At 35.8% G+C, this 17,978-nt stretch overlaps 1 long non-coding RNA gene across 1 annotated transcript in view; it reads right to left on the bottom strand.

The window, feature by feature from the left end:
• Positions 1 to 17,978, bottom strand: part of LOC137770642 (uncharacterized) — a 629,331-nt gene that overhangs the window by 510,004 nt on the left and 101,349 nt on the right. The gene's annotated exons all lie outside the window — the stretch shown is intronic.

Raw genomic sequence — 17,978 nt, forward strand, 5'->3', positions numbered from 1 at the left:
GCTAGTGGGACTGTGGAAATCTATAACTTAAATGTGTAAGCTTTGGTTCATAATAGAGTGTTGAGTTTAATTAAACCAAAAATTCCAATTAGTACAGATTTTTTTCAGGTGTTCATAGTACTGACTTGAGGCAAATGGTAATGACAAAGTAATTGGGTGGTCACTTAGATGTGGCCTATACTTCTTGATCCTTTTTAGTAATGTCTCTTTATAAGACTCTATTAAGCTATTTTATGAGAATGAAAAACAAAATAACAAAACTGTAGTATTAGTAAGGGACAGATGCAGCTAATAAAATAATGCTGCCACTGTGTTCTCACATAAAAGGTCATTTCTTTCTCCAATTCTTCTATGTCTCCAGAAGTCAAGTCAAATTAATGAATTAGGGAAGAGAGAAAATGGTCAGTTGAGGGAAATATTTTTACAAAAATTTGACCTGGAAGTTCTTATTAAAATAAAATGACCTGAATTACCTTCACATTTATTCTGTTTAAATATCTGTTTTCCTTAGGAGTGGGAGGGGGACTGTAAATTAAATTAGAGAGAAGTACTGTCACGCTGATGGAGACAAGTTCAATACCAAGGATTTATCTACTTAGACAAATGAAATCAGAGTCAGTACATCTATCTGAAATGTTCTGATGTCTCTGCAGAAATACAAAGAGTTCTGGGCAAATGCAATTGTACTTCAGTCAAATTTGGTGCAGTTGTCTAGAGGCTGCTAATCGTTAAGGGTAAGCTTTATCAAATCAGTTCCAGGGATTTCAGAAGACTGAAGAATAGGGTTACCAGATAAAATACAGGTTTCCTAGTTAGGACTGAATTTTAGATAAACAACAAATAATTTTTGGCATGTCTCAAATATATATACGTAAATTGCGTGTGTCTGTTTATTTCCATCAACAAAATAACCAATAACAGCTTCTAGATATTCTTTTTTATCCTTAACATACTGTTTGACCTAAAAGCCAAACTGTTTGATTTTCATTTGGGGTATTCATATTTTCAATCAATTTATTCCAAAGTAGTCATATAAAGGCTATGTCCACAGAGAAAAAGAGACGTGATTAAAATATTTAAAACATGGCATGCCTATACTTTGTTGTGCTATACTCAATGGATAACAATCAGGTTAAATATTTTTTGATGTTTTTAATTCACATAAAATTTGAATCTCCTAAATTATTTGATTTTTAGTTGTTCAAATTGATATAAATTTATTCTAGCTTAGAAACTTCCACTCCTTAGGCCAGCGGTCCCCAGCATTTTTGGCACCAGGGACCGGTTTTGTGGAAGACAATTTTTCCATGGACCGGGGGTAGGTGGAAATGGTTTTAGGATGATTCAAGCACATTACATTTATTGGGTACTTTATTCGATTATTATTACATTGTAATATATAATGAAATAATTATACAACTCACCATAATGTAGAATCAGTGGGAGCCCTGAGCTTGTTTTCCTACAACTAGATGGTCCCATCTGGGGCTGATGGGAGACAGTGACACCCCAAGTGTGTTGCTTATGTCCAGTCTGCTCCGTAAGATGCAGCTTAGTTGTCACTTGCCACTCACTGGTAGGTTTTTGATATGAGTCTGCGAGCAATTGGTTTATTATAGTCTCTGTGCAGTCAAACCTCTCTGCTAATGATGATCTGTATTTGTAGCCACTCCCCAGTGCTAGAATCACCACCTCAGCTCCACCTCAGATCATCAGGCATTAGATTCTCATACGGAGCTCGTAAACTAGATCCCTTGCATGCGCAGTTCACAGTAGGGTTCTCACTGTTATGAGAATCTAATGCCACCGCTAATTGGACAGGAGGCGGAGCTCAGGCGGTAGTGTGAGCGATGAGGAGTGGCTGTAAATACAGATGAAGCTTTGTTCACTCACCTGCCACTCACCTCCTGCTATGAGGCCCAGTTCCTAACAGGCCATGGACCACTACCGGTCCGCAGCCCAGGGGTTGGGGACCCCTGCCTTGGCTACTCAAAAATGAAAAATGATTTCCATCCCCTCAAATAATATTTATGTCTATTATCACTTTAAATATACAGATGCAATTTATGTCACCCTTTGAAGACCCAAACTATAGAACGTAAATTTCATAAAATTTTTAAACTTTATATTTTGGTCATTCAAATTCTTTTCAAGAAATTTTTAAAGTAAGAACATGTGATATTCTGGCAAAGTAAAAATTGATTGCTGAAGCAAGTGCTGTTATACAGCTACCCATATGAATTTGATATGTTATCTATATTTTTATAAGAAATATAAATTGATTTGTTGAATGATAAATACTTTACACATTTGTTGAAATTTGCTAATTGTTTTTAGATAATAGAGCATAGTCTATGAGATCAATAAACAACACATACTCTATGTATCCAAATAAAGTAGTTAATATTTAGACTATGAATTAGAATATGAGAATAATGAACCAAATAAAAAGGTAAAATATTATTCTTTATTTCTTCCTGGTTCTCCGGTGTTCCGTTTAGCAAATTTTTTTCTCTGCCTGAAAAATATTCTTTAGTATAAATATGCTGGTGACAAAGTATTTCAGTATGGATTTACGTAAAAATGTACTTATTTCAACTTTATTCCTAAAGTATATTTTAATGAATATAAAATTCATGCTTAGGATTTATTTTCTTTCAACATATTGAAGCTCCACTCTCACTAGTGTTCACTGTTTCTTTTGAGAAATCAGCTGTTAATCTAAGTTTTGCTTCTTTCAAAAGTCATGTGAGTTTTTTCATTAGCTGCTTGCAAGATATTTGATATTCTATATTTTTATTGTGATACCTCAGATATGAATTATTTATTTTTATACTCCCAGGGGTTTACTGGGTAGAAGTCATTCATTAGTTCAGGGAAATTCTTATTCATAATCCTTCTTCTTTACCATTTTTTTTCTTCCCTCTCCTTTTGAGACTCCAACTAACTATCTTAGATATTCCCCCTTTATGTTCTATGCTCCTACATTCTGTGTTTTTCATCTCTCTATGCTTCGTTCATTTTTTTTTTCTGACTTATTTTCTAGTTAATTAATTCTCTCTTCAGATGTTAAGCCATTGAATTCTACATTTTATTTGTTGTATTTTTCAGTTTTTGAATTTGGTTTTTTTAAATTTGCTAGATCACTTTTAATATTTTAGTCCCTGACATAAGTTTCAATCTTGTCATTTATCTCCTAGAATGTGAGAATTACAGTTATCTTACAGTTTGTGTCTGATAATTCTAGTATCCGGAATCAGTAGATTTCTTCATATTTTCTGTTATTCCAGCTGGTTCTTAATCATGAGGTCTTGTCTACTCACATTCTGGTTATCTTTATTATTATATTTGGATATTGTGTTTGAAAAATTATTTATATAAATAATTTGAGAACAAAGATGATATTGTAATCCTCCAGAAATGATGTCCTATGGTTTTATAAGGTACATTGGTCACAATAATTTCTAGATCATCCTAATCCAAATTCATAACTGAAAATTTTCTGACCACTGCAAAGCTGGTCTAAAGTTTGTTCAAGGCTTAGTTTACTTCTGCTTCACTCTTGATACTAGAGTCCTAGAGGACTAGAGTCCTCAGTCCTAAAACTGAGGTAATTTACCATGCCACCAAACTTAAGGCCCTCCCCTCTGTCCTGGGGTCCCTTAAACTCAAAAGACCAGCTGACTTGAAATCCCCAATACCGACAGAAAAAAATAATCCTTAAAATGCTGGACTGATATCCCCTTTTGGGTCTAAATCTGGCAATTATTACTATATTTTTATTTACTATTATTATTCATTTTATCTAGTATGGCTTATATTATTTATTTGACATTTTTAATTAGTATGTTCTCACTCTTTAAAATTTACTTTAGCTGTAAGTTCTGTCCAAATTATTTAATTTGGTATTATCAGAGGCAATATCAAATCCTTAACCATTGAAAGTTAATTTTTCAAATGTAGTTTATCTACAGAAGGCACAATCTATCTCATTACATTGTGAAAGAATGGTTTATTCTAACCCAAATACATTCAGCTCTCATTGGCCATATTCTGTAAATGAATAATACTAGAATTTTTTTTTTTCTTTTGTCTTCAATCATGTAGTAGAAAATAAAGACCCGGTAAGATAACCAAAAATCAAATAAAAGGATACATTCTAATTAACTTGACAGCAATCAGATAAGGGAACAGACCCATACTGGAGGGAATTAAGTTGCTTTGTTGATTCAACAACTCACTTTGTAAAACAAGTTCAGTGTTCTCATTCAATCTATCTTATTTGACCTATATCCAAAATACCACAAATCAAAGTGAAAGAGGAGACAGACTAAAGAGTTGATTATGAACTCCATCTAGAAAGAGAAAATTCTTTGTATGCCAACATAATGAGAAAAAAAAAAAAAAAAAAAAAAGGCTGGAAAAAAATCTACCTTTCTAAGTATCTCTGTAGGGTGGGAATGACCATTAAAATGGTCAAAAATTATGTTTTTATGAAAAATAGTGCTTGGATGGAAATTAGAAGTTATTGTGTCCCAGCTTGGCTCCTGCTTTTATGAACGCATTCTACCTCTTATTCCATGTCTCAGTAGTCTCATTTGTAAAGTAAGCCATTTGAACAACATACTCTCCAAAACCAATTTCAACTCTAAGCTTTTATAATGTATATTTCAAAGTTACACTTCTTTTACATTTTTGGCAATTCCTTGGGTGAACATTACAAATACACATACACATATGTGAACAAAGAAAAAAATAAATGTTTTCATTCACAAAAAATACCTCTTGCAAAATGAACAAAGGCAGAAAGAGAACTCCATTAGATAAAAAAGTACTTCTAAAATAGGTCAAACTCAATCCACATTCTTAAACTAATGAAAACCACTGTTAGCACATGCTTACAAAAAATATTCATTACAGTTCAAATCTAATTTCTGTTCTCTAAGCAGCTATAACAGAATCAGTGAATATTTCCATAATATCTTTTATGTTCCAGTCAGTGAGATAACAGTTCCATACTCAAAGATTTCTAATTGATTTGACCATAAAATAAGCCTTTTGTTCAAAGAAGGGCAAAAAAATAAAAGATAAGAAGGATGGCAATTTAACTTTCAGATGTATACTGCATACAGATATCTTGGGGCCATTAAGATGCTGAACACAAAAAATAAAAAGGCTAGGCAATAAAATCATGGAACTGGCCGAAGAGTGACTTAGCTACAATAACTACACAAGGACACAGGCATATCTTTATGTAAATTTTTGAAAATGGACTTAGTCCATTTCAGAGAAAAACATCAGATATCTGTACATATATGAGTTACTTTGCAAATAGAATTATTAGGAGGATTATTTAATAGCAAGTAACTTGTAGAAGTTCCATTAGTAAGTCTTGAAAATATCCCTGGCTAGTGCGTGTGTGTGTGTGTGTGTGTGTGTGTATAAGTGTTCTCACCTTTGATTTTAAGATCGAATCTGAGCATTTGGAAAATATTTATCCCCATATTCACATTTCTTAATCTCATTTCCCTCATTTGTAAAATGTTGACTATAACATCTATCCGATGGAATTATTATGTATACTAAAAGCTATAAAATAAATTTAAAAGAATTTAAATTGGGTAGGAACATATTAATATAAGCTATTACTACTTTCTCCTTGGTAAGCGTTTAAAAAATTAGAAACTCTCGTCATCAGAGTAACCTGCCAGTGTTTGAAAAAAATACAAACATCAAGAGGGAAGCCACAAATGGCATCTTTGAGCTACAATATATTTAGTTCTATAGTTTGAAAACAATCAAACAAAATATATCTGTATCTTGCTATTCATCTATCAATCTATATCAAGTAAATCAATAAACACTGACTTTGAAACTGCTCACTACATTTTTGATCACTCTCTTTTTCCTTCTCTGACTGCTTTTACTTTTTCCTACCTCCATTTTCTAGATATTGCTCCCCTTCAGTGTTTTCTGCTTTAAAATCCTCATCATCTTAAAGTTGTCATCTAATTGTGGTTTCAACCATTGTCACCAAGTTGATAAACCCCAAAATGGGTATCCACCAAGTGGATAAATCCCACCCTTCCCTCTGACTCCAGACCTAGTTATTTTAGATGGGGCATCTCCATTTGGATAGTCTCCTCCTGTCACTTCAAAAAAGAGTGCCCCCAAATAAACTACTCTTTTTCTCTTCCTGACAGATAAACTTTGTATCCCATATATCCTAGCTTTTCTGCCCATGGAACCTCAAATTTACAGTGAGCCTTTCCAAACTTTTTTTACTTCATCTCACACTTTCATTTTTCCTCCATGTTTTAAGTCTCATCTGTCTGCAAATTTTCCTGGATGTGCCTCTGAAAAGTCCATAGAACTGAGCCTTTACTTAACCCGAATTACAATCAAACTAGCCCACGATTCCAAGGCTTCCTGGGTTACTTCAAAAGCCAACCAGATCATAACTCAAAACAGAGTGCAGACTAATACATTATTTAAAACACTACTGCTGATTGCAGAAATGGGAAAAGAGAAGAAGGTAAGAAAGAAGAGCTTAGTCAGAACGATGTTTACTGATGTGGAGCCAGAAGAAAGGAGAAAGAGATGAGGGTGGGTGGGTAAGGACTTGAGCATACAGACTTACATGGGGAATCAGTGACATTCAGACTCAAACTTGACCCAGTGCTGTCATGGGGTGAATATGAGTTTCTTAAGTCACTCAGTTGTGGGTTTTATGCTGTTTCTGGTAATTCCTATGCTTAGATAATATATGTAATACAGAAAACATGACCATATGTGATTGCCAAATGTTAGTCCTCCCAAATGTTAGGCTCCCCTCTCATCTTTAATGTTCTATGCTCTGTCCCTTCTTACCCTGCTGACTTAAAACAATGCTTTTATCAGATGTCACTTTTGCTCAGATATATACCACGATTTCCTATTATAATTTCAAACATGTTTGAGTTCCTCTGATGAGTTTCCAGGCCTTCTATTACCTCACTTCATACTTTTTATCTAATATTTGCTTCTAGTTCTCTTGACAAACTAGCTTTGCACCAAAGTTAAGTTGCCTTATTACCCTCTAACTACATCTAGCTCCTTTCGGTGCTGACGGTATGCATGTTTTTTTCCCTGGAATCCTCTATTCTAGATCAATATCTTTAAACATTCTACAAGGTATAGCAAGAGTTCTACTTACTTCATGAAACTATATCCACCTAGACCATTTCCCCCACTGTAACTGCTCCATAGACTGAGAAGTAAAAGTTGAATGGATAACATGATTAGTTAAAAGTAGAAAAGCTATTTAAAATTTTTGATCTACGTGGAATCAAACAGTCATTGTGCCTGATCGCTTCCTTTAGTTTGGTGATTTTCCTCCCAATTAATTAATGGAATGTCCTATGGCCATAGTAATATCTTGCCTTTGGTGTATCCACTTCTGACAATGTTTCAAAGGTTCATTAAACCAAACTTATTTTCCAGCACGACCCATAAAGGCACAACTCCTCATGTGCCATATCAGTGGCATATTCTTGTTGCATGTGCACAGATAAAAATAGCAATGTCAGACACAACAACTGTCAGATTTGATGCCTGGGGCATCATTTTTGATAGAGACAGCTGTGGATGCTAAACTGAGGTTTCCTATGTACTCCATACTCCCACCTCTTTCGAGAAAGCTGCCTATTGATAGGCTTTAGATTTTTGTGTTTTGCATCTATATTTAGATGCTGAGAAGACAAATAATGCACTAAATCCATGGTGTGGAGAGAGGGGAAGGAAAAACACCTGTCAAATATAGAACTTTCAGCTACATCAGAAGAGAAGGTTCTCTGCTCTTACTGACAAGGGCCTTTGGAAAGCTGTTAAAGGACTGGATCTGCTCAGGAGACCACTGTTATGTTCCATTTAAAAGCTATTTCTGTAAATAAAAGGATCTTGTGAATTCTACTCCGAAGTCTTCACAATTTGCAGGCCTCGCACACCCTTTCCATTCCTCTCTGATCACTATACATCAGGGGTCAACTTTTTCTGAAAAGGGCTAAGGAGTAAATACTCTAGGCTTTGTCAACCATATGGCTTCTGTCACAATTGTTAACTCTATCAAGGTAGCCAAAGCAGGTGTAGACAACACGAGAATGACTGGGAGCGACTGTTCCAATAAAACATGGTTAGTAACACAGAATTTTGAATTTTATATAATTTTTACATGTCACAAAGTATTATGCTTCTTTTGGTCTGTTCCAATCATTTAAAAATGTAAAAAACATCTTAAACTCACAGACCATATTAAAAGAAGGCAGTGGGCAGGTTTGGTGCACAGGCCGTAGTTTGAGAGCTCCAGGTCTACACAAGTACTCCTTCTCTATCTCACTTTAAAATGAAAAATAGATGTCCCTTGTGAAGCAGACTATCACCTTCAAATACTGAGATATCTGAGCTTAAGACTTATCCATTTTCTTTATCGGCAAACTAGAGCTCTAAAAGAGAGTCACCACTGTATATATTTTTCAAAGGCCAGAAAAAGAGTCATCAGATTCCAAAATAAAAGTACCCAGCTACCCCTTTTGAAGCCAAATTCAATCATAATCTAGCTTATCTACATATCTTAGGTTAAAAAGACCAATGAATCACCAGCAATCACCATACTTATAATTTCTGTACTTTGAGGAATCTCTATTTTTGTGCTACTGAAAACAAAAGTGGAAAATTTAGTACATTTTAAAAATTTTAGTGTGGTTGAATGCTAAGCCCCAGTCACATCAGCCAGAGTTACATGTGATAAAATCTGGCACCATATTGAGTTCTATTCTCAAGACTGCCATTGCTACTTAATAAGGGAATTGGGTCTGGAGTGCTTTAAGGTAGGAGCCACTTATAAACATGTACCAATAACATTGTGTTCTAAGATAGTTTATCAACTGTTCAACAGTGCTCACTACACAGGACTTGACTCCTCATCGAGTTCCTGAAGGGGATGATGGTCAGGAGGACGTGCTGAGGTAGGAACTAGCAGGTCTATACAATTTTCTTCAGGTATTAGGCAACCACTGAAGGGCTGTTACGTTTTTCTTACCTTGTTTTCATTTTCTGCTTTTTATGGAGGGATTCTTTTTTAAAAAATTTCTGTTTGTTTACTTTGTTTCATGGAGTGCCAGTAAAGAGTGTTATAATCAATTTATAGCTTTGTAAGCGGGTTAAATCAGAGCCTGAATGCCAGAAATATAATTGTATAAGCAGGTTAACCTGGGCAGGTTAACACAGCATTGGCTGGGCAGTGTTTACCAGATCCCCACTGCTTTTGAGTAGTTTACCAAACACTGCAGCGCAGCAGAACATTATCATTATTTCCAAACTGGAGTTTATGTACCACAAGATGAGAAATCTTGAGTTTCTCAAGGAACAGGTGAAGCTACAGAATAATATATGTCCCTGGAGCTTAAATTTTATCCAAAGTCTAGTGAAACCTACTATTTGAATATTTAAATAAGTGTAAGTAGATTATAGGGTAGAATTCAAATTCTCATAGATTTTGAAAATTAAAATAAAAACCAGAAAAAAGTGTTTGTCTTATAAATGATCAATTCATCCACCTCCTTATTAGATCAAGGAAATAACATGATTCTGCAATGCCATTAGTAATTTTTGGCAGGAAAGTTTAGGAAGCGTTGTTATAAGCCCCAGACACCTTCCTGATGGAGACGGCATTGAAATGTTTCTATGATCCAATCAACACTTAGAGAAAGAAGGAAAAGCAAAATTCATCCTCTGGTTCTCTTGCCATTCAAATAAACCAAATGTTAGCAGATTTAAATGGGCTCATTTACTGAAAAGTGTACACTAATTTTTTCAACTCGGGTGTTGTTGTTTAAAAGCCACAGGGTCTAGAAGTCTGCAGAGCTAAATTCTCCTTCCAAGTCTAAGTTGTTACGTGATGTCAGTCACTTCTCTTCACTGTTCTCCTCTTAGCCTTGGGAAAGGGGCATCTACCTGCCCTCTCATGGGGTTTTAACAAAAATTTTGAAAAATATGAAAGCAAATTTAAAAGCAGAGAGCAATGAACAAATATTTAGGCTAGAAGAAAAAATATTTTTCCTAGATATATAAAGTCAAATAAAAGTGAGGCTATAAGAGAAGTGAGTGTAATGTTCTCTGTACCTGTTTCCCCTAAAACGCCATTTCTTCTTTATAGTAATGGGAGAAATTGAGTGAATTGGTTTTTTGGAAGATTATGGGAATAACTTTGAAATGCTTCACTTTGTTAGGATGAAAGTGTTTTCAATTATGGAAATTGTTTGAAAAGGCAAAAATTGAACTGGCTTCTACCCTATTAAAATCTGTGTCTCCTATTTTTTTCTTTTTGTTGTTGTTCTGTTGTTTTGTTTTGTTTAACAACAGCACAGAATGACAGATGTGTGAAAAAAAGAAAGAGAACTAGGAAAATATGATAACAGTCACAACTGGCTCCCTAGATTTATTTCCAGTTGATTTTACATCTGGTCCAACTGCGTTGTTTGTTGATATTCTGTTGGCAACAGACATGAGCCGTATGTCTCTTTTGCTTTTATTAACATTTTCATATCTCAACAAGAGAATTTCGTGGAAATTGTAGCAATGAACCGAGTGAACTTTGCATTACATCTCAAAGTTGGCATCTTTCCACTTCCATATTCAAAAGGTCACCCAATCTGGTCAGTTTGGGGTATTTGTAAATATCTCTAGACTTTCTCTTTTCTAGTTCCCAGGAACATCATGAAATCCTCCCTGATTACAGCACAAGCCTCCTAACTTCTTTCTTGAGTGGGCATTTCAATCCACCCATTTTCCTGGCACTATACTTAAGATTTTCAAATTAAAACCTGATCATGCACCTAAATAAACTTCTTCAGTATGTCAGTTACCTGTAAAATAAAGGTAACTTATTTTATTTTACAAGTCTTGCATGCCTCGGTGTATTAGCGATGCACGCAAGACTCGCAATATTTGTTATCAATCTACTTTGTATTTCCAAGCTCCAATCTCTTGCCATTTACCCACAGATCTCAGCAATTTTGAACCTGTCATTCCTCAAACATTCCAGACCTTGTCATATCTCTGGCTCTTCACACATGCCTTTTCTTCCTCTGTCACTCATCCTTCCAGACCCAGCTCAATGTCAGCTCCTCTGTGAAGTCTTTATTGACACTCTTAGCTGTAACAGCAAAATAAACCCCTCTGATGATACACTGAATTAATTTTCCCCTAGGAATGGCTCATAACGAAGAATGATTTTTATAATGACATATTCAGCAAGAGGGAAAATAAATAGTATAAACGATACTTTGGAAACACAAATACACAAATACAACTTCTCCAAATGGTATTTTAATATGCCAATTTTTTTCAAATACTTAATTTAGGTTAGATGGACTATTGTTGATCATCCTTTTATTTCCCTCCTATATATAGGCCTTTAATATAAGACCATCAAAGTTCTCTTGGTACATTAAGTTTTTCTACATGACTGTAAGGTATTGACAGTACTGTGCAACTACGAATCCTGAGAAAAAGAAAACGGAGCTTTTGTGATTCATCTAATGCTACACAGGAACGCCATTACCAGGGAGAAGGAAAAAAAAGAATCTCAGATCCTCCAAAGCCCCATAATGGGGAAAAAGCATTTGTAAAACTGGTGTCCAACCTAGCTCTCTGTGGTGACTCCTATAAATGTTATGTTCCAATGTTGGTAGATATTGCAGCCACTTTTCCAAACATTTTCTAAAAATAAAGGAGAGAATAAGTAACATTAGGGCTGGAGACAGTGAAAGACATGCTAAACAGAAGAAAGACATGGTAACAGAGGTGAGATTTTCTACACCCTGGCCCCAGACTTTTGAGATGCAAGACCCTTAGTCCTTACCACATTGTTTTTGTGTGTCTCCTACAAATGTAGCAGCCATCTCAGTATGTTATTCCATTAATCCCCTCAGATAATTATTTAATGGAGTTTTGCCATGTTGGCTTAATTACCTCCTTTACTGCCTCCTGGGGATATGGGATGTTTTTGGAATGAAAAATGAATTGTTGTTTCAAAATAACATGCAAAAAATTATGATCCAGAATTTTCACAAAGGTTTGAAAATAACCTATGCTATTAAATCTTCTTTTTGTAGATTTGTTTCCACTCCTATCACATGTCTGGAGCTGCATTCCTTCCCCTGTCACTCTTTTCTAGGGTCTAAGCTGAGGCCATCATCTCTTGTTCTTGCAGACAAAATGTCACATATGACTAAAATGTTTGGTTTTCTAGGTTATTTTGATGGCAGCCCCTGAGATGTCATAGCTTTCTAAAGGTAAGAAGGGAACAGTTTTCTCCTTTTCTCTATAATGCCAACTTGATATTTCTCAGCAAGTCCCATCTTTTTGCCTTGCTTAGACAGTTACTTCTGCTTCTTATCAATGTGTCTCTTTCTAGCAGTTCCATGAGTCCCGTCTCTACTTGGGAACAATGCCTGGAATCCTGCCATGTAAGCTACCTATGTATATTTCTTTCTATTTTAGCTTTTGGTATATTGGCTTATTGCTACAATGAAAGTTAAAACCCTTTGAATAAAGGGACCTTGAAATATTCATCTTCACATTCCCAAAAGAGTTCTAGCACAGCACCTTCACATAGTAAATACTCAAAGTATGTTTGTTGAATAAAAAAATAAATGAATGAATGAATGAAATAAATAACAAAAGACAATGGGAACTGAATGGTGCCAAAACTTTTTTTTTTTTTTAAGATTTATTTATTTTATTGATTGATTGATTGCTATGTTGGGTCCTCGTTTCTGTGCTAGGGCTTTCTCTAGTTGTGGCAAGCGGGGGCCGCTCTTCATCGCGGTGCGCGGGCCTCTCACTATCGCGGCCTCTCTTGTTGTGGAGCACAGGCTCCAGACGCGCAGGCTCAGTAGTTGTGGCTCACGGGCCTAGTTGCTCCGCGGCATGTGGGATCTTCCCAGACCAGGGCTCGAACCCGTGTCCCCTGCATTAGCAGGCAGATTCTCAACCACTGCGCCACCAGGGAAGCCCCAAAACTTTTGTTTTTAAACAAAAACTAATTATAATGGAAATCTTTCATATTTTTATCTTCCTTTTGTAACACTGACCAGCCTCAAGTCATCATACGCGAACCTTATAAGTATGCAGAGCTGGCTTTCACATGGGCGGAGAAGATCTGCCCACCAGTCACGTGGAGAGAACTTCTCTGACAGAGCTGGGATCAGGCTTGCCTGCCCCTCTTCTCTGAGCTTCCACAGTCCTGGAAACCAGCCAGGGCCTGCCAATCACTAGGGAACCACCACTCCTTGTGCTCAAATTGTGTTTATTACCTGTCAGCTTCAATGCACTAAATGACACTCTAGTGACTGGAAAGAGTTAATGGTCCTCCAAAAAGAGAACAACTCACTCCCATCTGATTGTTAGGACCAGTCCCCTTATGTTTTATTCGAAAGTTTTGGTTCCTTCTCCCTTTTCTCTCTGCAATGAAAACACTGGGTCAGCTAAATCAATTTAAACACTTTTACAATCGTTTTAAAGCAATATTTAAACAGTCCCCAAATATTTTTTTTTCCTCTGCTCTATCCACAGATTCTCTTATTTCAGGATATCTCCAACTGGGAACATCCAGCACACCAAAATCCAAATTGTAGTGAGATACTAATAACTTTAAAGGTTTTACTACAAAATTTTCTTAAATGTTGAAATGCCTCCCCACATTTGAAAATAATAAACATATATCATATATAGTAATAATAAGGAAACAGAGAATTTAAGAAATTGTCCCTGTTATTAAACTACACTGACTTCAGTTGGGAAAGAAAAAAAAAAGTTATTGAGTGAGTGGTCAAGTGTGGAATATCAAGATGTCAAACAGAGTGAGATAGTATCTTTAGAAAATGCCTTGTAAAAATACACACAAGCATTTAAAGATAGGAGTCTTTCTGCATTGGTCAGATCAAGCATTTGGGGAGGCCAAATGGAGTAGGGAAAAGAATGATACATAACTAAGTGTGAGTAAAGCTCTACAACGTTATTAACCCTGTGATTTTGAGTAGGTAACTGATTAATTCAGTCATTCATCAATCCATCTGTCTTTCTCTCCATTTATGCATCATCCACTCATCTGTCTATACATTTATCCATGATTTAAATGCAGTGGCTAGAACAAGTTGCTCCTCAAATAATTTCTTATTGAATACATGAATAAAGTAATGAATTACAATGTTATTTGGTTGACCAGAGATGCATAGGTTTATTTTTGGACTCTCAATGGTACTGTATTGATTGATATGCCTATCCTGTACCACTACCAACTGTTTTGATTACGGTAGTTTGGCAGTAAGTTTTGAAATTGGAAAGTCTAACTCCTCTAACTTTGTTCTTGTTTTTAAGATTATTTTGACTACTCTGGGTCTTTTGCAGTTCTCTATGAATTTTAAGATCAGCTTTTCCATTTCTGAAAGAAAAGCCTTTTGGAATTTTGATAGAGATTACATTAAATCTATATATCAATTTAGGGAGTACTGCCATTTTAATAGTATTAATTTTTCCAATCCATGATCAATGGATGTCTTTCTATTTATTTAGGTCTCTAATTTCTTTCAGCAATGATTTGTACTCTTCAGTGTACAAGTCTTACACTTTTTTGCTTAAATTTATTATTCAATTAATATTTATCAAGCTTAACAGATGCAGTAGGTACAGTGAGTGATAAAGATACAATTAAAAGCCAAATCCTAGCTCCCTTTTATTTACTTGTCTTAATAGGTCCTTTTAGACTGGGACAGAGGCTTTCATTTAGGACTGCCATTACATACCCAAATCTTTAAATTTTACTGCTTGTACATCTACCAGTAACCTCCACCGCTGCTTCAAAATTCAGCCTGACTACAGTCTCTATTATTGCTTTCCTTCTATGTGTGATCCCAGGCTTTAAAAAGAAACATTCCAATGGTACCAAGTATTGTTAGTTTGACGGCATAATGTCAGTACGTGGTTTGAACATACTTAAATGATCAGATCTTTCATTCACTTACACTCTAAATAAATGATTATTTTATCCAATGACATTTTTGACCTCCTAAGTGTTGGACACCATTATAGGCACTGGCGATGGAAAAGTGAAAAAGACATTGCTCCTGTCCTCAAAGAACAGAATAAAATTGGAAAACAAGTATAAACAATAAAATATTGGATTATAAAGAGATAAGTCCCAGCATAATGGTTCTTACAAAGTGTTCGGTTAGAATAAACTAATAGAATTAAAGAAAGGTTTTCACTGAGTCTTAATGACTGAAAAGGCATTTGCCCATGAGAAGACATTCTAAGCAGCCAGAACAGAATGTACAAAGCAGCAAAGTGTAAAGTAGGAAGTTACATTTTGAGAACTCTGCATAATTGTATATAGAGGAGGGGTTGAGCATGAGGTGCCAGCGAGTAAGTGCCAAGAGATGAGCTTTAAAAGATACCAAGGTATGACGCCATAGACAATAGTCTACAGACCAGTGGTTTCCAAACAGATTTTAGTCACATACTTCTTCGTATCCAAAATGTAAGCAGAGCAAAGCATACATAAATAAAACAGATAAAAGCGAGAAGACTGCAAGGCCTCCCCAGCTACCTCACAACTCTTAGTCAACATTCGTGGAAGAGTTCTGAGAACCACTGTTGTTCACATGTGAAACTGTACAATATTCCACAAATATTTGGAATCAAAAGAAAATCATTTCATTCTTGCTGATTACAGGGAAATTCAGCCTATTAGTCTAGGAATGGTTTCAGGTTTTTTAAATGGATTAGGAAATGCACACACTGATTTTACTCTTCTATAATTCATCCTCCATATATCTGCCAGAGTCATTTCTTTACAAAGTAAATCAGATAACCAAAGTTTTCGGTTGAAATCCTTGCAGCTGCATCTAAATAAGATCCAGACTCCTTTCTGTAGCTCCCAAGTCTCAACTCCCCTGCCTGCCTCTCCACCTTCATTCTCTTCCCACCCTCCCTCCTACTTAACCTGACCCAGCCATGATGGCTTTCTTTCTCTTCTTTGAACACAAGGCTTGATTCAGCCTGTTCGCTCTGCTCTCCCTCGGCCTGAGATGCTTTGCCTCTAGCTCTTCATATAGCAGACCCTTCGTCGTCAGGATTCAGTTGAAATTTCTCCCACTTGTAGAGGCCTCCTCTGTCTACATCATCTAAGAGAGATCTCTCCCTGTCACTCTATGATGCCTCACCCTCCTTTTTTATTTTAAATTTTCTTCCTTGCATTTAACACAATCTGAATCATCACATATATTTATAATTTCACATGTTTATATCCCATCCCCAATTTTCCCTAGAAAATAAACACCATCGGAGGGCTTGTCTGCCTTGTTCATGGCCAGGTTCTGAGAATAATGCAAGGAATATGGTATTCCCTCACTGCATAGTTGTCAAATAAATGAAGTGAATAAGGAGTAAACAAAAGGTAGCTCCACCAAGAAAAATTAGAGGAAATATCAGTGGGTATAGGTCAAATAGCCCAGAACAATCCTAATACAGTCTATAAGATTTTAGTTGGTCACTCATCAAAGGACAGCTTCTATGAATTTGGTGTAGGACTCATCACCTCCACCCTTTCTTTCATTTTTACCCTTCCTAATTTATCTTTCTAGTCACCTATGCCTCTGCCCCTTGGTTTTGAACAAAGAGTTTTTATTCAAAAGCATTCCCAAAGGATCACAAAACAGGGTGTAAGATGTTTAAATTCAAAACAAGGCAGCTTTGGTGAATTTATTATAGCCAGCAAGCTGTCACCATAACCATGTGAGTTATGCCTATTTGAATGATAGATGTGAAAAAGCATCTTACAACACTAATAAGATGCTTACTCAGAGTCACATGCATTATTGGCAACAGTATATAAGATATTATATAGATTCTGGGCTAATCTCACACTTAAGATTCAGATTTTACCAAGAGAATATGATTAAAAACTCACTTCTCATATTCAATGAACCACTTAGAAAACTCTCCTAAAGAACTTTTGATGGCTTAAAGAAAATGGATGAACTAAAAAGCACTCTGACTTCAGGGTATAAGAAAATTAAATTGGTTTCCACTAGGTTGACCACAATCAAGAAATTCAAACTTAACTCCAAAAGTAAGAGAGACACTTGAAGACTAGTAATATGGTTTCAGGGAGAGGAAGATGAATTTAGCCAAAGTTTTTGAACTCTCTAGTGAGAAGGGAGGTCATACATGGGAAGACCAAGAAGTAATCTGCAGTAATCCACAAAGGCAATGATTAAACCCTGGATGAGAACAGAAATTATTGACTGTCTAAAGGGGGAACGGGTGGAGGGAGTTCATTTCCCTTGCTTCTTCCTTACTTCACACAAATAAATCATTGTTTTCAACCTATACATCTGAAGAAAACACACCATGAAAAAAAGAAGAACTGTTGGTGGCTTGAAAACTGAGATATAAAAAGTTAAATGCTGCTAGAACTGAATTTGTAAAGATAGCTATATAAACTTAAAATATTAATTGCTAGGGCCAACACTGATTCCCATAGTGCCAGATCCTGCTGAGATTTTGAAAACCAATATGTTTTTGCCTTGAAGGGTGTTTGAAAGAAACTGGTTAGCCTAAAAGGCCTTGAGATGTTAGGGGAATTACAGAAGAGAGACTCTGTAAATCAATACAATTTCTTCAGCAAATACTGTATCAAAAAGAAGGACATTGAATTCAACATTGTCAGCAATGGAGATAAAATCATTTATATCCAAGGAAGTGTAAACAGCCTCAGATTAAATAGTTAGCAGCACAGGAGGAAATCGAAAGAGGCTCTCATCATATTGCACCCGCACAATCTTTGATTCAGTAGGAGGCCCATTTACAAAGACATACTATTGGTTTGAAGAATGACCACCCCCTCCAAAGCCTGCTTTTAAGACTTAGTAGAAAGC

Source organism: Eschrichtius robustus, chromosome 10, assembly GCF_028021215.1.
Source record: "Eschrichtius robustus isolate mEscRob2 chromosome 10, mEscRob2.pri, whole genome shotgun sequence".
Taxonomy (NCBI): Eukaryota; Metazoa; Chordata; class Mammalia; order Artiodactyla; family Eschrichtiidae; genus Eschrichtius; species Eschrichtius robustus.